The 22,921-nt window shown below is 42.2% G+C and overlaps 1 protein-coding gene across 4 annotated transcripts in view; it reads left to right on the forward strand.

The window, feature by feature from the left end:
* Positions 1 to 22,921, forward strand: part of LOC115206496 (glycerophosphodiester phosphodiesterase domain-containing protein 5-like) — a 100,907-nt gene continuing 77,986 nt past the window's right edge. For 2 of the 4 annotated variants that reach the window (XM_029773557.1, XM_029773559.1), the window contains exon 1: positions 1 to 370. The gene's annotated coding sequence lies outside the window, so the exon portion shown is untranslated. The remainder of the gene's footprint in view (positions 371 to 22,921) is intronic. The other 2 variants (XM_029773558.1, XM_029773561.1) reach the window with 1 other exon arrangement.

Raw genomic sequence — 22,921 nt, forward strand, 5'->3', positions numbered from 1 at the left:
TACAACTCCGCCTACTGGTAGTCATTCGATTGATTTACTCTCCCGGTGTTCATAGGCAAGGCTTGCATTAACCTCAGAAGACTCCAACCTTGGAATATTTACTGAGAAAACGAAGTTAAACTGATACACACTTCAATGTAGCACAAACCCACGAGGTTGAATTTAGTGGAATAACTCTGGGTCGAATGGTTTTCCTTTGTTGTGACAGGACACATTTCGTTTTGACAACATTTGGTGGCCACCCACCTCAACACGTTTGACACAGACAGCAGCCCATTTGTCGCGTGGTGTGAGGACAGTTGGTCTCAGGACTTCGTAAAATATTCCTACAACTTCACTTGGGAGAAAAAGCCTGAAATAATTGATAAAGGTAAGTGTTGTCATATCCAAGCGATTATCTGAGCAGTTGAAGTAAGTGGGTGCCATTTCATTGTATCAAAGTAGTTTTTTGTTGAAAAGGAACAAGAAACGGTGGTTATTTACCTTTTATGACAAAGTAACCTACCTATTTGTTCATTCACTCAGGAGAAGTTGTTGCCTTTTTATTTCTGTAAATTTAGTAACTTCAGAAGCTCACATGCATGACACGCTTATCATGAAATATTAATTCATTCACACCTTGAATTAACCTAATAGGCTACAAAGGACACGCCCGTGTATGCGAGACATAGCCTATGGTTGGAAAACCCTAACTGTATTGGGAGAAAATCTGACTATACTTAGCTACGGATGTATTATTATCTATTTATAGGCTACACACCACCTCAGACAACCAGCCTAAACAGGCATTTTCATCTGTCCATTTTACAGACAAATAAATCTGGCATCAATGGCAGTAACTTTCACTATTGTTGAACATGCAGGTTTCACTTCCAAATCTATGGCTGTATGAAGCAGCAGTAAACATAGGATAACAGCCCCCTTTTGACTAATGCACATACCCTAATTCACATGCATCTCTGAATTGTGGTATGGCAGCGGCGGCCCTCCCATTAGGGCGTTAGGGGCTGCGCTCCACTTGTAATTGAAAACAAAACATGCTTGTGATAAATTAAAATTGTTACTTTTTAAAAATATTATACCATTAACGGATTTTGTTTTAAATGTGTCCCTGGTTCGATTTCAGGCTGTATCCCATCCAGCTGTGATTATGAGTCCCATAGGGCGGTGCACAATTGGCCCAGCGTTGGCCGGGGTAGGCTGTCATTGTAAATAATAATTTTTTTCTTAACTGACTTGCCTAGTTAAATAAAGGTTAAATAAAAAATAGGCTGTCTTGTTGCGCTCAAATGTTTGCTCTAGTCTTCCTCCCAATATTTATCTCGCACCATACGGCTTACTTCTGCACGACTAGATCTGCTCTATCAGGTACAGATGGCGCTAATTGTAATTAACTTGTAAATAAATAATCATAACAGTCATGTAAGCCTGAGAACTGATAATCCAGACCTCTACATCCAATTAACTAGAACACTAGCTAGAACCTTCTCATGGAGGATCTGGTAGGACAAAAAAGCAAGACTGTGGCTTATTGTTTTCCCCCATGTTGTTCATCAGGCTCTAATGTAGCTAGGCGACGGGGCGACATGTTGTGTGGACTACAATTGTATTAAACCGGGTGTATCACAAAGCATGATCAAATTAATTAGGCAGCTACAGTAATTTTGAGAAATATAAATATATTTGTTTTGTTTATTTTATTACATTTTTTATTTATTTTTTATAATTAACCAGTCGATCTACCATTGATAAGCAGCTAGCTAGTTGGTAGCTTGCTAGCTCCCATGCCAATTTCATGTCTTTCAAAACTAATATCTGACTAACTCTGAAATTTGAAGTTATTTCAAAATGAAAGTTAACTGGCTAGTGCCACATGCTTTGTGACATTGTTAGCTAGTTAGATGTGTGTTCACTTATTGCATTTGCATGGTTGTTGCGTTCTACCTAGTGCACTCATTCGCTGGCTGCTCGTTCTAAACAGTAAATAGTATAATCTAATCTGTTCAAAACAGTGGCAGAATGTGCCGCATGTGAACGTTTGGTTTTTGACAAGCAAAAGTGAAATAGGTGTATTTATGCTGTTGTTCAAATGCACAGGTTTCTTTGAGAAGATGCATAAAGCAACTACCAGTAGTTCAAAAACTTGGCATCATATTTCTGTCATGCTGCTTTGTTGACAACTCCAACCACCTGGTGCCCTGGGTATTCAGCCAATCAGCGGCCTTCACTGATGTATGGCGAATTTCAAAATGCATAAAAACAAACTGCAGATATGTACACAGAGGAAATCATGAATAAGGTCGCGTGAACCTGCCAGTACCAAGTGGAAAAAGCTTTTTTTTTTTTGCAATTCGTTCCAGTCATTGGCAGCAGAGAACTGTAAGGAAAGGCAGCCAAAGGAGGAATTGGCTTTGGCGGTGACCAGTGAAATATACCTGCTGGAGCGCGTGCTACGGGTGGGTGCTGCTATGGTGACCAGTGAGCTGAGAATAGGCGGGCCTTTACCTAGCAACGACTTATAGATGACCTGGAGCCAGTGGGTTTGGCGACGAATATGAAGCGAAGGCCAGCCAGCGAGAACGTACAGGTCGCAGTGGTGGGAAGTATATGGGGCTTTGGTGACAAAACGGATGGCACTGTGATAGACTGCATCCAATTTGCTGAGTAGAGTGTTGGAGGCTATTTTGTAAATGACATCGCCGAAGTCAAGGATCGGTAGGATAGTCAGTTTTACAAGGGTATGTTTGGCAGCGTGAGTGAAGGATGCTTTGTTGCAAAATAGGAAGCCGATTCTAGATTTAATTTTGGATTGGAGATGCTTAATGTGAGTCTGGAAGGAGAGTTTACAGTCTAACCAGACACCTAGGTATTTGTAGTTGTCCACATATTCTAAGTCTGAACCGTCCAGAGTAGTGATGCTGGACAAGCGGGCAGGTGCGGGCAGCGATCGGTTGAAGAGCATGTATTTAGTTTTACTTGCATTTAAGAGCAGTTGGAGGCCATTGAAGCTCATCTGGAGGTTAGTTAACACAGTGTCCAAAGAAGGGCCAGAAGTATACAGAATGGAATATCTATGCTCTGTCAAAAATGCTATCAACTTTGACTGACGTGTGTTGTGTGAGGCAATGCATTTTACTTTTGACACTCTCACCACTCAGGTTTTTGATGCCAATCTCTCTACACTCTGATGTAGACAGACTAGAAGTCTCGTATTATTGGCGAGTGTGAACTTAAAAACATCAATCATCATAGATATTGGTGTCTAAATGCTGATATGTGTTATTTTTGTATGGATAACTCTGCATAATTGCAGCAGTCTGGCTAGGACAGGCACAGGAAAATGGACTAGAACATTCCATGGAATGCACGTGTGTCCTCAACAGTTATTCTTATTATGTGTTTCATGTGTACACACCAAACACGCTGATCGGGGTGCCCACAGCCTACTCCTTGACTAGAGTTTGAGTCAGTTTCAGTTTCACAGTAATTGATTCTGAGGAAGAGAGTATCAGTCTCACTGTTAACCTATTTATAATACAAATGTTAAGATGACATGAAATGTTACGTGATGGACTCTAATATCTGGAACCTTTTCTTAGACTATTTTTGTTTATGTATGTAGTTCTCAACATTTCTTTGCATAATTGCTCTTGGGGGCATAAACTGCCAGAGGAATGTTTATTCCATAAATGGTGCCATCATTTTTTTTATAGCCAGTGTGTGTTCCTTGAGAAAGGCAACAGTCAAGATCTGCTGTTGGTCTTATATCTATAATAAGAGCTTCTATCACTAAGGCAACAACTGCATGTTTAGCAGTCGAGATGAGATGGCAGTATGGTATTATCCTAATTAACATGTGGGAGCGGAAGATGGTGAGCGAGCCTATTATTACAGCCTGTCCCGTGGGAGTTAAGCCATCCACAACCACCTACCCTCTCTCTGACACCCTACCTCCAGTAAAGACACACCCTCTCTCTGACCCCCCATGTATCCTGGTGTGATGAGTAGGCCTAATGTAAGAACGGGGTCACTGCATGCCTAACCACACCCCTTTAGCACTACCACTGGAGGACAAGAACGTGATGTGGGGGGGCAGGGTTAGTTCCACTGCTAGACTGGGGATTTGAAATTCTCACCTTATGTATAGTACTTTCAATCATATGACTTCTATCTTTGGTTTTTGTAGAAAGGCAAACAGCCTGTCTTAAGGCGTCCACACGCTTCCCAAACGAAACAGTTCGGAAGAGTTCATCCACTGAAGTAGCTAGCAAGTTTACTAGATACAGTTGAAGTCGGAAGTTTACATACACTTAGGTTGGAGTCATTAACTTGTTTTTCAACCACTCCACAAATTTCTTGTCAACAAACTATAGTTTTGGCAAGTCAGTTAGGACATCTACTTTGTGCATGACACAAGTCATTTTTCCAACAATTGTTTACAGACAGATTATTTCACTTAGAATTCACGATCATAATTCCAGTGGGTCAGAAGTTTACATACACTAAGTTGACTGTGCATTTAAACAGCTTGGAAAATTCCAGAAAATTGTCATGGCTTTAGAAACTTCTGATAGGCTAATTGACATCATTTGAGTCAATTGGAGGTGTACCTGTGGATGTATTTCAAGGCTTACCTTCAAACTCAGTGCCTCTTTGCTTGACATCATGGGAAAATGAAAATAAATCAGCCAAGACCCCAGAAAAAAAATTGTAGACCTCCACAAGTCTGGTTCATCCTTGGGAGCAATTTCCAAACGCATGAAGGTACCACGTTCATCTGTACAAACAATAGTACGCATGTATAAACACCATGGGACCACGCAGCCGTCAGACCGCTCAGGAAAGAGATTGTTCATCTCTAGGAGACAGAACACTACTTTGGTGCGAGAAGTGGTCCTGGCACAACTCCTCCCTGACCTCCCTATAGGCTGTCTCATCGTTGTCGGTGATCAAGCCTACCGAAGTCAATGGTGGTGTTGGAGTTAGAGGTCGACCGATTAATCGGAATGGCCAATTTAATTAGGGCCGATTTCAAGTTTTCATAACAATCGGTAGTCGGTATTTTTGGCCACGATTTGCCGAATAATTTTTTTTCATTAATTTTTTTACACCATTATTTAACTAGGCAAGTCAGATTAAGAACACATTCTTATTTTCAATGACGGCCTAGGAACGGGGGTTAACTGCCTTGTTCAGGGGGGATTCGTTTTTGCGACCTTCCGGTTACTAGTCCAACGCTTTAACCACCTGCCTTACATTGCACTCCACGAGGAGCCTGCATGCTAGGCTGACTACCTGTTACGCGAGGGCAGCAAGAAGCCAAGGTAAGTTTCTAGCTAGCATTAAACTTATCTTATAAAAAACTATCAATCTTAACATAATCACTACTTAACTACACATGGTTGATGATATTACTAGATTATCTAACGTGTCCTGCGTTGCATATAATCGATGCGGGGCCTGTTAATTTCTCATCGAATCACAGCCTACTTCAACAAACGGGTGATGGTTTAACAATCGCATTTGCGAAAAAAGCACTGTCGTTGCACCAATGTACCTAACCATAAACATCAATGCCTTTCTTTAAAATCAATACACAAGTATATATTTTTAAACCTGCATATTTAGTTAATATTGCCTGCTAACATGAATTTGTGTCACTTCTCTAGCGTTCCGTGCAAGCAGTCAGGGTATATACAGCAGTTTTGGCCGCCTGGCTCATTGCGAACTGTGTGAAGTCCATTTATTCCTAACAAAGGCCGTAATTAATTTGCCTGAATTGTACATAATTATGACATAACATTGAAGGTTGTGCAATGTAACAGGAATATTTAGACTTAGGGATGCCACCCGTTAGATAAAATACGGAACGGTTCCGTATTTCACTGAAATAATAAACATTTCGTTTTCGAAATGATAGTTTCCGGATTCGACCATATTAATGACCAAAGGCTCGTATTTCTGCGTGTTATTAAGTTATAATTAAGTCTATGATTTGATATTTGATAGAGCAGTCTGACTGAGCGATGGTAGGCAGCAGTAGGCTCGTAAGCATTCATTCAAACAGCACCTTCGTGCGTTTTGCCAGCAGCTCTTCGCAATTCTTCAAGCATTGTGTTGTTTATGACTTCAAGCCTATCAACTCCCAAGATTAGGCTGGTGTTACCGATGTGAAATGGCTAGCTAGTTAGCGGGTGCACGCTAATAGCGTTTCAAACGTCACTCGCTCTGAGACTTGGAGTAGTTGTTCCCCTTGCTCTACATGGGTAACGCTGCTTCGAGGGTGGCCGTTGTCGATGTGTTCCTGGTTCGAGCCCAAGTAGGAGCGAGGAGAGGGACGGAAGCTATACTGTTACACTGGCAATACGAAAGTGCCTATAAGAACATCCAATAGTCAAAGGTAAATGAAATACAAATCGTATAGAGAGAAATAGTCCTATAATTCCTATAATAACTACAACCTAAAACTTCTTACCTGGGAATATTGAAGACTCATGTTAAAAGGAACCACCAGCTTTCATAGGTTCTCATGTTCTGAGCAAGGAACTTAAACGTTAGCTTTTTTACATGGCACATATTGCACTTTTACTTTCTTCTCCAACACTTTGTTTTTGCATTATTTAAACCAAATTGAACATGTTTCATTATTTATTTGAGGCAAAATTGATAGTATTTATGTATTATATTAAGTTAAAATAAGTGTTCATTCAGTATTGTTGTAATTGTCATTATTAAAAATAAATTAAAAATCGGCCAAGTAATCGGTACCGGCATTTTTTGGCCCTCCAATAATCGGTATCCATATCGGCGTTGAAAAATCATTAATCGGTCGACCTCTAGTTGGAGTTGTGGTTAGCCACGCAGTCATGGGGGAACAGGGAGTACATGAGGGGACTAAGCAAGCACCCCTTAGGGGCACCAGTGTTGAAGATCAGCGTGGCAGATGTTGTTGCCTACCCTTACCACCTGAGGGCGGCCCATCAGGAAGTCTAGGATCCAGTTGCAGAAGGAGGTGTTTAGTCCCAGGGTACTTAACTTAGAGATGAGCATTGCAGGCGCGATGGTGTTGAACATTGAGCTGTAGTCAATGAACAGCATTCCCACATAGGTGTTCCTTTTGTCCAGGTGGGAACGGACAGTGGGGCATGCAATTGATCTGTGGATGTGTTGGGGCGGTATGTGAGTTGGAGTGGGTCTAGGGTTTCTGGGATGATGGTGATGTGAGCCATGACCAGCCTTTCAAAGCACTTCATGGCTAGTGACTTGTAGTCATTTAGGTAGGTTACCTTCACTTTCTTGGGCACAGGGACTATGGTGATCTGCTTGAAACATGTAGGTATTACAGACTCGGTCAGGGAGAGGTTGAAAATGTCGGTGAACACACTTGCTAGTTGGTGCATGCATGCTTTGTGTACACGTCCTGGTAATCCGTCTGGGCCTTGTGAATTTTGACCTGTTTAAAGATCTTGCTCACATCGGCTACATCCAGAACAGCTGGTGCTCAAATGCATGCTTCAGTGTTGCTTGCCTTGAATGCATTTAGCTTGTCTGGTGTCTTGTGTCACTGGGCAGCTCGCGGCTGGGTTTCCCTTTTGTAGTCCGTAATAGTTTGCAAGCCCTGCTACATCCAATGAGTGTCAGAGCCGGTGTAGTAGGATTCAGTCTTAGTTTTGTATTGATGCTTTGCCTGTTTGGTGGTTCGTTTGAGGGCATAGCACAATTTCTTATATGCACCCTGATTAGTGTCCCGCTCCTTGAAAGCGGCAGCTCTAGCCTTTCACTCGTTGCAAATGTTGCCTGTAATCCATGGCTTCTGGTTGGGGTATGTACTAGGGATGCATTTTTGTCAGATACCGATATATACAATATTTTCCTTGCCAAAAAAACTATACCGATATTTTAATCATTCTAGTACAGTTAAATAGTTGAAATACACACACACACACACACTGACCAAAAAGTTATTTTGTCCACATTACCAGTAAAACATAATCAAAACCTATTTCTTTCACTTACTTGTTGTGCTGTTTTGTTGCTAATTTGTTCAGTCTCAACCAGAATTGAATCATACAGTACATGTCAAGCCTTGAAGTTTCAGCTCTGTCTGTCTGTGGCCTCTCCTCCTCGGTGTGCATTGTTTTTTGTGTCCTTTTCCATTTTGTCCAGCTGTGTCTAATATTTCATGTAAACCCTGTTTCTTGTCTGCATCGAAGTAGCGGTCCTTGTACCTAGCATCGAGCATGGCAGCGACAACGTAAAGCGGCTCAGAGAGAATGCCACTGAATCGCCTCAAGTACTTTTGCAAGTTTTAACCCCACGTTCTGTGTCAGCAGTTTTGTTGAGCAGGTGTTTCAATGCCATTACTGATAGTATAACATCTGCTGCAGATGTAGTTGATTAGCTTATTTCTCGAGTGAGTTGTTCGAACGAAGCTAGGAGTGTATTCGTGTTCTCAAATGCCATTGAAATGGCAGCAGCGGTATGAGAACCAGCACATTCTTGAGCATGCAATACGGCTTTCCTTAGTATGAAATCCTCATCAACTCACTGTGCTGTCAGACTCAGCATGCTCATGGGACTGACAGTCAGTCGTGTCAGTCGTGAAGCTAATAGCAGTGACGCCCATAGCAAGTAGCTCAGGGATATGCGTTTCAACAATACTTTGTAACTCCAGTAGGGCAACATCTGAAAAATAGCACCTACTTGGCAGTGTGTACCGGGGCTTGAGGTGCTCGGTCAGTCAGCAAAAGCCAACATCATCCACGACAGAGAACGGTTGATTGTCAAGAGCAATGAATTTCATTATCTTGGTGTTAATGGATTTTGCCTTTGAGGTGTCTCGTTGAAATTTTCTTACTCTTTCAGACTGCTCGATTTGAACTTTTTTTAGTTGTTGGAAGTGTGTGCTTAGTGTTTTTCTGCTTTTCTGTGTAGCACTGTATTTTTCTTGTCATCTACCTACGTTATATAGGTATGCACGTCAGCTTTGACATAGGTTTTGCACATCGCCGTTAAACTTAACATCGGGCCGATGCCGACGTTGACATTTTTAGCTAATATCACCCGATTCCGATATGCTTATCGATTTTTTATTTATTTTTATATTGCACATCCCTAATACGTACGTACGGTCACTGTGGGGAAGATGTCGTCAATGCACTTATTGATGAAGCCTCTGATTGAGGTAGTATACTCCTTAATACCATTGGATGACTTATTGAGTTTGAGGAAAGTGTATACTGGCTGCAGCATCTCAAAATGGACAAACGGTACTATTGCTACTTTTTCCTCATTCTTCAAGCGAAGGTCTTTTAATGGAACATTTTTTACTTTTCGTCTGGACTTTGTGCCCGCACTTTGTGCATTTGGATTACTGGACTAAATGCGCCAATTTCAACTGAGGTTTTTGGACATAAATATGAACTTTATCGAACAAAACACACATTTATTGTCTAACATGGAGTCTTGGGAGTGCCATCCGGTGAAGATCATCAAAGGTTAGTGATTAATTGTAACGCTATTTCTGACTTTTGTGACACAATGGCTGTATGGTTTCTGTGGCTAGGCGCTGACCTAACAATCACATGGTGTCTTTTTGAAATCGGACACTGTGGTTGGATTAACAAGAAGTTTATCTTTAAAATGGTGTATAATACTTGTATGTTTGAGGAATTTTAATTATGAGATTTCTGTTGTTTGAATTTGGCGCTCTGCAATTTCACTGGCTGTTGGCGAGGTGGGACGCTCATGTCCCGAACAATCCCAGAGAGGATAAGGGAGTATGCGAGTGCACTAGCTGAGGCGTCAGCTGTACTGAAGCATGCTGATTCCTTTACCTGATTAGATCAGTAAGGATTTTACCCCGCTTATTGCTAGCAATTAAATCTTCTTTGAACATCATTGGCATAAGGGCTGGGAATTGCCAGGGACGATATGATATTATCACAATACGATATGTATTGCTATTCTCACGCTTATCTCGATTTCTATATGTATTGCGATTCGTTACTGATTTTTGTGTTTCGATTTTCCAAACATTTTGCTCACCTGTCTGCTGCAGAAGGACAAGAGAGCCATAAGAAACGTTTTGATCAGTCATGGAAATAAAAGTGCTGAAAACAAATTGGCTCCCTATTTATAAAGAAGATGGAGAAAAGGCTATGAAGGAAAAATACTGGAGTTTTGGTGCAGGTATAGCGAACTAGCGCAAAAAAAGTATTTGATATTGTCAATACGATATATTGTCAGAAATAATATCCTGACATGTATCTGTATAGATTCCCCCCCATCACTACCGTAAATTCCGGACTATAAGCCGCAACTTTTTTCCCACGCTTTGAACCTCGCGGCTTAAACAATGACGCGGCTAATATATGGATTTTTCCCGCTTTCAAATTTGTGGGTCCTGACAGCGTGGAGCATTGTCAAAAAATCCACTATCATCAACGGGTTTCGAAAGGCTGGACTGCTGCATGTTGAAGAGGGCTCAGCGGGGGATTTGCCTCCGGATGAAAGTGACGAGAGCGACAATGAAAACGATCCAATATCGGATGAAGCAATTCTGAGGCTATTCAACTCCGACACCGAAGGAGATGACTTCAGTTGTTTCAGTGCACAGGAGGAGGAAGATAGTGACCAATGACTTTCTTGGTAGGCTACTGTTTACTGCAAATGTTTTATTTTTTGTTACAAGCCGTGTTTTGTTAAAGCCTATTTATTTTTGTTACAAGCCGTGTTTCGTTAAAGCCTATTTATTTTTATTACAAGCCGAGTTTCGTTAAAGCCTATTTATTTTTGTTACAAGCCGTGTTTCGTTAAAGCCTGTGTAACGTTCATTTGTTTCAATGTACCGGTAGGCACCTGCGGCTTATAGACATGTGCGGCTTATTTATGTTCAAAATAATACTTTTTAAAAAATTCAGTGGGTGCGGCTTATATTCAGGTGCGCTTAATAGTCCGGAAATTACGGTAATTGACATGTTTACTTAGTCTCCATAGCGAATCAAAGCAAGAGGCACCCAATCATGTTATATTTCTACCCCCACGGTGAAATGCAACACTAGTCTAACCATATGGTGAGTCAGAGCCAACAATGTTCCTTCTCTTTGCAGACACATGTTTATCCTGTAAAACAAGTATGAAATGAACCTTCCAATGATTAGAAGAGTCAGTAGCGCCCCAGCTCTCTCTATATGGGAAAGAGATTTTCAAGGAGAAGGACTGCTTAACAGACTGGGCTTGTCTGTCCCTGATTGTCTACCTCAACTCTGTGAGGAGAACGTCACCTGGCACAGATCAGTTCCCTAATAGAGGACATAGCTTTGTGTGATGCCAACAACAGACAGATGGCTACCGTACCGACCAGCCATCTATTGCCCATCCATACAGATGGCACCTGCCTGGATACTGCCTGCGTCTACGTTCAGTACAGTAAAACACGGGCTGTACTGTAGAGCACACAATGAGTTAATGAGAATGGCGATGGCGTTTGTTCGTTCACACAACTAAACAATAGTTCCTCCTGTGTCTGCATGCCACAGAGGCCTTTGTCAGCAGTTTCCTTTCCAGGCCACTGTATCAGCACCTATGATTAGGAGCCAACACCAGAATTACTTTCCCTGGCCTACCTCGACCTGCCGGACAGACTGGGAGGGAGAGCTGAGCCATTGTTTTAATACTGAGCAGGCAACACCAGCATGATACGGGGAACATTGTGTGAGGCAGACGGGACAAGGTTTGAGGAAGCGCCCCAGGTGGAAGTGTATGTAACATGAGATCGGCCAGTCAAAGCACTGTTTGTTCAGACGTAGGGCCTGGTTCTGTTGCTCCTTCATCTGAGAAGCTGCTTCAGCCAACAAACTAGAGGCAGTTAAAATGGAAATATTTTTCTAGGGGTTATTTTTCATGTGGAGGTATAACCATGCCACCGAGATACATCTCTGCAGTCTTTGACAGAGGTTCTCTGCTGGCATAACCAAGGGCATTTTTGTTGTAAAAGAGCAGGAATCCATGTGATTTGTTAGGTAAGAATCCCCAGCTGTGTGGGGAAAGGTCAAAATGAGAGGCGAATCGCCTCGTTGGGAGGAACGTATTGAGAATTGTAAAGAGTTCTTACCAAACAGTAGGCCTACTGCGTCTGTCCTGGAGCAGCTGGTCAAATTGTTGCAATTACACATTATGAATTGCTATAAAATTCGCAGTTTTATCAAACGGACCATAGCATAATTAATGATCTCTCTCCATTCCACTATCTAGTATGTCCTGAGTATCCAAAAATAAGTATAATTTCGGATTTAATTTCATCCCTAAAAGTTCGTGGTCCATACATAATAAGTCATTTTACAAAGACAATTACGTGGCTGAGTGATGAGAGTATTAAGTCTCCTTTAGTGCACTGTAATAGCTCTAGCTATGTAGCCTCCTCTGTATCTAAAAGTGTTCTAAAAACCAACCACAGGGAACATCCCCTCACACAAACTGCTGCTACTGTAGTCATACGTTTTCAAATACTTTCATAGCTTCTTGAGACTGCAAAAAAAGTATAGAAGACAGGCTTTCTTGATATGAAACTCAGGTGGAGAGGAGGGTTCCCCAGATGGCCTACAGCTGCTGTCAGTTTTGGTATAGTAGAGAAGCAGCAATAGAGGCAGGTGCAGGGTGCATTGCATGGTGCAGTGTTTGCCAACTCCTCAGTAAGGAAAGTAGCTATTGGCTGTCCTAAAAGTCGCTAAATGACATCATCACCTAATTTGCATAATTGGCCATGTGCATGTAATTGTGATGGACACAGTAGGAGAGAGGAATAACATCGTGGGAGAGACAAAAAGTGAGTAAAAAACACCCTAAATATGTTTAGAACTACAAATGAACTTTCTTCTGTCGATTCTTGTTTTTATGTCACAATTCCGAACCCTCCTCCTGGGCTTGGGACCGGCAAAAGTGACCCAAAAGAGACACTCTGGCGGAGTTACTTAGTTTTTTATTTAATGAAATGTTTTTGTTTTTTAGTTTTCTTAATTTGGTTTGGTTTTTAACCTTTACATTTTACTTTATGGTCCACTTAGAAACCTACAAGTCACAGTAAAACATTAACATTTTAACCATAACATTTAAATTGACTAAAAAAGACAATAGAAAAAACTGTCAATGGTAATGTAAGAAAATTATGGTAACTAGTCTGGCCCTAATTCAGGTTGTGTTTTTTTTATGTAAGCCAGCGGCGGCTTCCCATATGCGCGATTCATTTGCAGTCTGTACGCGGAGGGGTGAACATCTCCTGCTCTGACTGCAGCTGGGAGGGACTGCTGCGCGAGGACTGGGCCACCTGTGATGGCTTTGGGACGGGGCCCACGGCAGTACCGCTGCTCGTTGAGAAGAGTAAGAACAATACGTGCTTTCACGTCAGTCTCCAATAACACCAGAAAAAGTTGCTACATTTGTCGCTAGAGGGGTCTGAATACTCGCTAAATATAGCGACAAAGTCGCTAAATTGGCAACACTGGCATGGTGCCTTTGCCGGGGGTATTATAGAAAGGAGATAGGAATCCAATGAATGAAGGAATGTATAACACGCCACCCAGCAGACTGTTGATCAATTGCGTTCACGTTATCATGCTGCATCATGCGCTTGCTAAGCTAATCGTTGCGTAATCCCTTCTAAATGTTGAGAAACGTGCCTATTTTCCTCAAGTACGCAATGTCACAATTCCAAAGCTATATGATACTAAAGGTAGCCAGTTAATTATCTCACATCTCTGAAAATATTTGTAATGTTGTACTTCTTGTTGATGAAATTTGGGTTGTTTGGTTTTTGAGCTAGCGCCCAATAGACTCCCATTCACTCCTTGAAGGAGAGCGCTCCTTGTACCAGAATGCACCACGTGGCCCATTGACGTAGCATGGGCAATGTTTCCCATCTCCTCAAAAGTATATTTGCGTTGCAAATGTTAGACTCACATCGATCTACAGGTTGAACATGGTTAGATTGTAGACTCCTAAATCAATAGTGCAGTTTGTTTAGGCTATTTTGCTGCTAACTAGTTTCTTTACATGGTGATATTGTCTTTGGTATTATTGTGTGTAGGTATGTTTGCTTGCTAGCTAGCCAGAGAGCATTGCATTGTGGATTTTGTAGTCGACTTGAGCTGCAACAGATTTCCAGTGTTTTTTCCATGTTGCTGCCAACCTTATTATAATGCCAAAATGAAACATTTGTTCACAAATAATATTGTTCTCCTATATTAAAGGAATTAGTGGTTTTGGGTGTTCTAGTATGTGTTGCCTCGTGGAATAATGGATGTGCTGCACTTTACTCTGGACAGTTAAATTGTTGTGTGGGTGACTTGGAAACTGTACTACTCTGGCCTGGCCTCCACATTGCCACTTTTGCTTAATGGCAACCAACTCCTGCTGTTGTCTTTTGATTATCACTACACTCATCAGGTCTCTAGCACCATCCTGTTGGTTAGCGCTGCTCTCCTCCACTGTCTCTGGTAGCCTTAATCACAGGCTTTCACCTCTGAGGGAGACGAGGCATCTGCAAACATACATGATGACAGGCTCACTGTTATGGAGACTGCATGACTCACTGAAATGCATCACCACCTGACAGGCTGAAAGAGAGCTACTGCTTGTTGATGCTAGTCTGATTTAATTGGCTGTTTGATCAAGGAGAACAAAACTGTGTTTGAAACCAAGTAGTGTGTGATTATGCAAAAGTCTGCCTTGTATATCCAAGCAATATCTCCTTTGCATGGTGTCTTTTCACATTTTTATTTTAATATGTAATCCTTTAAAATCTGTGGCACATAATTCTGGATTACAGCATATCTCCCTTGCCTGCCTATGTAAAATGAATGTATGTCAGCAGCAATATAAATGAGGACACCTGTTGTAACTGATGCTTTGGTGCCCCAGCAGGTGATGCCTCCCTCAAACTCCCCAAGGAGAAGGCTATATTTACCTAAATCTATTATCATCTGATCAATCACCTTCTCCTCGGGCTCTGATTCCAGATGCACACTGGATGCAGTATAACCCAGTATTACCAACCGTCTGACTCAGCTCTTTTCCCCCTGCCTGTGTCCTGCCTGCAATGGATCATACCTCTCTTTGGCCCATGAGAGGAGACAGGGCCTGAGCCCTTCCTCTGAGATAGATCCTTTTTCTCAGATGAAAAAATGAGAGGAGGATCTCTTTATGGCATCTGACCCAGTTCTACTGTACCCCTCCTGTCCTGGCAGACTTCTGGTGCTCCTTCAGGATCCCTATGCTGACCTGTCCAGGCAGATTTCCGGTGCTCCATCATGATCCCAATGAGCTGGGTGACAGCTGTTCCTTTATTCATTCATTGTACTAATTTTAATTGAAAATAATGACCCAGTGGCACACCCCCACATTCTTAGTAATACCAAAGCGTTATTAGATGTCCATTAGATGTTAGATTACCAGTGACCCATTTTTCAGAATGATGAATGTGGCTTAGTATCAGCCTTCCCTTTCACGCTGTACAGCATCTCTGTTGAGAATTTAGAGCTGGGGAAATTCAGTGCTTGCAAATGTTGTATCTGTTAATGAGGCAAACTGCAGTGACTGTAAATCTTAAGAAATGAAGATGTTTCTTCATTGCTTGCTTCAGTGTTATTATGGCCAAGGGAAAAACGTTTCTGCGATGTATCATCATAATAGTTTTTGCAACATATTAGGTTATACCCTCACAGACAATGTCAGCAGTTTGGAAAGTGTACCTGCAATATTAGGCTTTACTGCAGAGGGACTTTGCTTCAGGTTACTGTGACGTTTCCTGTGCTTTCTGGGAAAAAGACAATGCCTTTTGGAGATTCTCTTTCCTTCATGCCTCACTTGGTGTTACAGTGAATGTACCGACATATCATTCCACAACTATCTCGCAGTCTGTCTCCTGACTCTCCTCCTCACCGGATGCCTGCCTATAATGGTGACACTTGAAACTAATTGTGCATTTTATAGTCCATTTGTGGAATTCACACGTGTTGATCTACGGTTGGCCTATTCCCTTTTTAAACTTTTAGCTGAAAAAGGATCTGTTGGGATTATTTCACTTTGAATATCTTTAATTTGCAGGATTTTGCTTATATATTATCTGTCTAGACCAGTACAAAATGGAGACTAACATGCCCTAGTTTTGCAGATGTTCTCCTAAAGTAGCCTAGAATGGGTCATTAGTTTTATCTTGAGTAAGGACAGTGCTCAAAGTCTCATGTTCCCAATTTTATCATGGATATCTGGAAACTTGTTGGACCTACACTGCACCTTTTCAGTGGTGAACAATATTGGGTAACTGAGTGTCAAAACAACTCATGTTCTACTATAATTTCCCACCACCTCTCTGTGAACTTTGCTTGTATTTCACATGCTTGTATTGAATGTGGTGTGTGTGTGTGTGTGTGTGTGTCACCAAAAGGTAAACAGATCAACGTGTCTATAGTTTCATCATGTCACCCTTCAGTATCGCAAGATAAGATGGGCCTATTCCATCAGGCGCCCTTGTTATGCTTGGGTGGGTGGGTATCCAGATTGTCATACCGTCCTTGTGCCATACCTGGATATTCGGTAATATCAGCATTGAACACAAAGGAAGCTGTTTTCAAACTCCACTGATATTCTGTAATCCGAAGGTTAGCAATGCTAACAACTACATGTATAATCCCATAGAGAATGCTAACTAAATGTTTCTGACCTAAACTATACAAGTAACTCAAATTCTACTCAGTTTGCTCTATGCACAAACCAAATATTAGCCAGTAGGGGATTCTCTGCTGTTACCAAGTGCATGCTTGATTTTGGAAGAAGCCAACCACTTAGCTAGATAGCTAACTAAGCTCAGCAAAAAAAGAAACGTCCTCTCACTGTCAACTGCGTTTATTTTAAGCAAACTTAACATGTGTAAGTATTTGTATGAACATAACAAGATTCAACAACTGACATAAACTGAACAAGTTCAACAGACATGTGGCTAACAGAAATTGAATAATGTGTCCCTGAACAAAGGGGGGGGGGGGGGGGGTCAAAATCAAAAGTAACAGTCAGTATCTGGTGTGGCCACAAGCTGCATTAAGTACTGCAGTGCATCTCCTACTCAAGTACTGCACCAGATTTGCCAATTCGTGCTGTGAGATGTTACCCCACTCTTCCACCAAGGCACCTGCAAGTTCCCGGACATTTCTGGGGGGAATGGCCCTAGCCCTTACCCTCCAATCCAACAGGTCCCAGACGTGCTCAATGGGATTGAGATCCGGGCTCTTCGCTGGCCATGGCAGAGTGCTGACATTCCTGTCTTGCAGGAAATCACACACTGAACGAGCAGTATGGCTGGTGGTATTGTCATGCTGGTGTCAGAGTCGGTAGAACGGCCTCTTTAGTGTCCTAAGTTATCATAACTGCGACCTTAATTTCCTACCGTCTGCAAGCTGTTAGTGTCTTAACGACCGTTCCACTGGTGCATGTTCATTAATTGTTTATGGTTCATTGAACAGGCATGGGAAACGGTGTTTAAACCCTATATAATGAAAATCTGTCAAGTAATTTGGATATTTACGAATTATCTTTGAAGGACAGGGTCCTGAAAAAGGGACATTTCCTTTTTTGCTGAGTTTAGCTACTAAATTAGCAAACCAAATGCACAACTGCAGAGCATTTAGCACATTAAGGACAGTTGGCAAACATTTAGTTGTGAATTCCATACTGTAACTAGATTACCTGGCACGTGCTGCACAACAGTGAGTGACTCACAGACACGTGACTGGGGACTACCGTAAGCTTCATAGTAATGTGACAGATTAAATGAACGCAATGTTCTTTGTCTCCTAATGTATTGCACAAGTTGACTGCAGGTGTTTACTTAAAATATTCAAATGTATTTAAAAACTTCAAAGAAATAGTTTCAACGGTATTGAAAAACCATCTTATAGCTTTTTACAAATACCCCGGTATATACAATGTTTTTTAAATTTATTTCACCTTTATTTAACCAGTTAGGCTAGTTGAGAACAACTTCTCATTTACAACTGTGAGCTGGCCAAGATAAAGCAAAGCAGTTCGACACATACAACACAGTTACACATGGAATAAACAAACATGCAGTCAATAATACAATAGAAAAGGTCTATATACAGTGTGTGCAAATGAGGTAGGATAAGGGAGGTAAGGCAATAAATAGGCCATGGTGGCGAAGTAATTACAATATAGCAATTAATCACTATAATGGTAGATGTACAGAAGATGAATGTGCAAGTAGACATACTGGGGTGCAAAGGAGCAAGATTAAATAAATAAATACAGTATGGGGATGAGGTAGATTGGATGGGCTATTTACAGATGAGCTATGTACAGATGCAGTGATCTGTGAGCTGCTCTGACAGCTGGTGCTTAAAGCTAGTGAGGGAGGTCTCCAGCTTCAGAGATTTTTGCAATTCGTTCCAGTCATTGGCAGCAGAGAACTGGAAGGAAAGGCGGCCAAACGAGGAACTGGCTTTGGGGGTGACCAGTGAGATATAACTGCTGGAGCGCGTGCTACAGGTGGGTGCTGCTATGGTGACCAGTGAGCTGAGTTAAGGCGGGGCTTTACCTAGCAGGGACTTGTAGATGACCTGGAGCCAGTGGGTTTGGCGACGAGTATGAAGCGAGGGCCAGCCAACGAGAGCGTACAGGTCTCAGTGGTGGGTAGTATATGGGGCTTTGGTGACAAAACGGATGGCACTGTGATAGACTGCATCCAATTTGTTGAGTAGTGTTGGAGGCTATTTTGTAAATGACATCGCCGAAGTCGAGGATCGGTAGGAAGGTCAGTTTTACGAGGGTATGTTTGGCAGCATGAGTGAAGGATGCTTTGTTGCGAAATAGGAAGCCGATTCTAGATTTAATTTTGGATTGGAGATGCTTAATGTGAGTCTGGAAGGAGAGTTTACAGTCTAACCAGACACCTAGGTATTTGTAGTTGTCCACATATTCAAAGTCTGAACCGTCCAGAGTAGTGATACTGGACGTGGGCAGGCGAGCAGCGATCGGTTGAAGAGCATGAATTTAGTTTTGCTTGCATTTAAGAGCAGTTGGAGGCCACAGAAGGAGAGTTGTATGCCATTGAAGCTCGTCTGGAGGGTAGTTAACAGTGTCCAAAGAAGGGCCAGTGGTATACATTATGGTGTCGTCTGCGTAGAGGTGGATCAAAGAATCACCAGCAGCAAGCGCAACATCATTGATGTATACAGAGAAGAGAGTCGGCCCGAGAATTGAACCCTGTGGCACCCCCATAGACTGCCAGAGGTCCGGACAACATGCCCTCCCATTTGACACAATGAACTCGTTCTGAGAAGTAATTGGTGAACCAGGCGAGGCAGTCATTTGAGAAACCAAGGCTGTTGAGTCTGCCGATAAGAATGTGGTGATTGACAGAGTCGGAAGCCTTGGCCAGGTAGATGAATACGGCTGCACAGTAATGTCTCTTATCGATGGCGGTTATGATATTGTTTAGGACCTTGAGCGTGGCTGAGGTGCACCCATGACCAGCTCTGAAACCAGATTGCATAGCGGAGAAGGTACGGTGGGATTTGAAATGGTCGGTAATCTGTTTGTTAACTTGGCTTTCGAAGACCTTAGAAAGGCAGGGTAGGATAGATATAGGTCTGTAGCAGTTTGGGTCTAGAGCGTCTCCCCCTTTGAAGAGGGGGATGATCACGGCAGCTTTCCAATCTTTGGGAATCTCAGATGATACGAAAGAGGTTGAACAGGCTGGTAATAGGGGTTGCAACAATTTTGGCAGCTAATTTTAGAAAGAGAGGGTCCAGATTGTCTAGCCCGGCTGATTTGTAGGGGTCCAGATTTTGCAGCTCTTTCAGAACATCAGAACATTTGGGTGAAGGAGAAATGGGGGAGGCCTGGGTGAGTTGCTGTGGGGGGTGCAGTGCTGTTGATCGGGATAGGGGTAGCCAGGTGGAAAGCATGGCCAGCTGTAGAAAAATGCTTATTGAAATTCTCAATTATAGTGGATTTATCGGTGGTGACAATGTTTCCTAGCCTCAGTGCAGTGTGCAGCTGGGAGGAGGTGCTCATATTCTCCATAGACTTTAGTGTCCCAGAACTTTTTTGAGTTTGCGCTATAGGATGCAAATTTCTGCTTGAAAAAGCTAGCCTTAGCTTTCCTAACTGCCTGTGTATATTGGTTCCTAACTTCCCTCAAAAGTTGCATATCACGTGGGCTATTCGATGCTAATGCAGAATGCCACAGGATGTTTTTGTGCTGGTCAAGGGCAGTCAGGTCTGGAGAGAACCAAGGGCTATATCTGTTCCTGGTTCAACATTTTTTTGAGTGGGGCATGCTTATTGAAGATGGTGAGGAAGGCACTTTTTTTTAAAGAATAACCAGGCATCCTCTGCTGACGGGATGAGGTCAATATCCTTCCAGGATACCCGGGCCAGGTCGATTAGAAAGGCCTGCTTGCTGTAGTGTTTTAGGGAGCGTTTGACAGTGATGAGGGGTGGTCATTTAACCGCAGACCCATTACGGATGCAGGCAGTGATCACTGAGATCTTGATTGAAAACAGCAGAGGTGTTTTTGGAGGGCAAGTTGGTTAGGATGATATCTATGAGGGTGCCTGTGTTTATGGATTTGGGTTTGTACCTGGTGGGTTCATTAATAATTTGTGTGAGATTGAGGGCATCAAGCTTAGATTCTAGGATGGCTGGTGTGTTAACCTGTTATGGATAGGGGGCAGTATTTTCACGGCCGGATAAAAAACGTACCCGATTTAATCTGTTTATTACTCCTGCCCAGAAACTAGAATACGCATATAATTGTTTGATTTGGATAGAAAACACCCTAAAGTTTCTAAAACTGTTTGAATGGTGTCTGTGAGTATAACAGAACTCATATGGCAGGCCAAAACCTGAGAAGATTCCAAACAGGAAGTGCCCTCTCTGACCATTTCTTGGCCTTCTTTAGCCTCTTTATTGAAAACAGAGGATCTCTGCTGTAACGTGACACTTTCTAAGGCTCCCATAGGCTCTCAGAAGGCGCCAGAACGTTGAATGATGACTCTGCAGTCCATGGCTGAAAAACAGTAGCGCATTTGGATAGTGGTCGATCTGAGAACAATGAGACGGGTGCACGCGTGCACGTGAAGAGTCCATTTTACATTTTCAGTCTTTGAACGAAAACGACGTCTCCCGGTAGGAATATTATCGCTATTTTTAGAGAAAAATCGCATAAAAATAGATTTTAAACAGCGTTTGACATGCTTCGAAGTACGATAATGGAATATTTAGACATTTTGTCACGATACGCGCCGGCGCGTCACCCTTCGTTACCCTTCGGATAGTGTCTTGAACGCACGAACAAAACGCCGCTATTTGGATACAACTATGGATTATTTGGAACCAAACCAACATTTGTTGTTGAAGTAGAAGTCCTGGGAGTGCATTCTGACGAAGAACAGCAAAGGTAATCCAATTTTTCTTATAGTAAATCTGAGTTTGGTGAGTACCAAACTTGGTGGGTGTCAAAATAGCTAGCCTGTGATGGCCGGGCTATCTACTCAGAATATTGCAAAATGTGCTTTCACCGAAAAGCTATTTTAAAATCGGACACCGCGATTGCATAAAGGAGTTCTGTATCTATAATTCTTAAAATAATTGCTATGTTTTTTGTGAACGTTTATCGTGAGTAATTTAGTAAATTCCCACCGTGTTCGGTGGGAATGCTAGTTCTGAACGTCACATGCTAATGTAAAAAGCTGGTTTTTGATATAAATATGAACTTGATTGAACAAAACATGCATGTATTGTATAACATAATGTCCTAGGAGTGTCATCTGATGAAGATCATCAAAGGTTAGTGCTGAATTTAGCTGTGGTTTTGGTTTTTGTGACATTATATGCTAGCTTGAAAAATGGGTGTCTGATTATTTCTGGCTGGATACTCTCCTGACATAATCTAATGATTTCTGGTTAGATAAAGGAGAGTCTTGTCTTTTAAAATGGTGTAAAATAGTCATATGTTTGAAAAACTGAAGTTTTCGGATTTTCGAGGAATTTGTAATTCGCGCCACATCATTGGATATTGGAGCGGGGTTCCGCTAGCGGAACATCTAGATGTAAGAGGTTTTAAGCATGTCCCAGTTTAGGTCACCTAGCAGCACGAGCTTTGAAGATAGATGGGGGGCAATCAATTCACATATGGTGTCCATGGCACACACTGGGCAGAGGGTCGTCTATAGCAAGCGGCAACGGTGAGAGACTTGTTTCTGGAAAGGTGGATTTTTAAAAGTAGAAACTCGAGTTATTTGGCTACAGCCCTGGATAGTAAGACAGAACTCTGCAGGCTATCTCTGCAGTAGATTGCAACACCGCCCCCTTTGGCAGTTCTATCTTGTCCGAAAATGTTATAGCCAGGATTCAGACACGGCTAGAACATCTGGGTTGGCAGAGTGTTTTATTCACTGCTTTAGCACAAACTTAGGGAGGAGGCTTCTAGTGTTAACATGCATGAAATCAAGGCTTTTACGGTTACAGAAGTCAACAAATGAGAGCACCTGCAGAGTAGGAGTGGAGGTAAGCACTGCAGGGCCTGGATTAACCTCTACATCACCAGAGGAACAGAGGAGGAGTAGGGTAAGGGTATGGCTAAAGGCTATCAGAACTGGTCGTCTAGTACATTCAGAACAGAGAGTAAAAATAACAGGTTTCTGGGCGCGATAGAATAGATTCAAGGCATAATGTACAGACAGAGGTATGGTAGGATGTGAGTACATTGGAGGTAAACCTAGGCATTGAGTAATTATGAGAGAGATATTGTCTGTAGAGACGTTTAAACCAGGTGATGTCACCACATATGTGGTAGGTGGAACTAAATGGTTGGTTAAGGGATATTGAGCATGGCTAGAGGCTCTA

Source organism: Salmo trutta, chromosome 13, assembly GCF_901001165.1.
Source record: "Salmo trutta chromosome 13, fSalTru1.1, whole genome shotgun sequence".
NCBI classification, from domain to species: Eukaryota; Metazoa; Chordata; class Actinopteri; order Salmoniformes; family Salmonidae; genus Salmo; species Salmo trutta.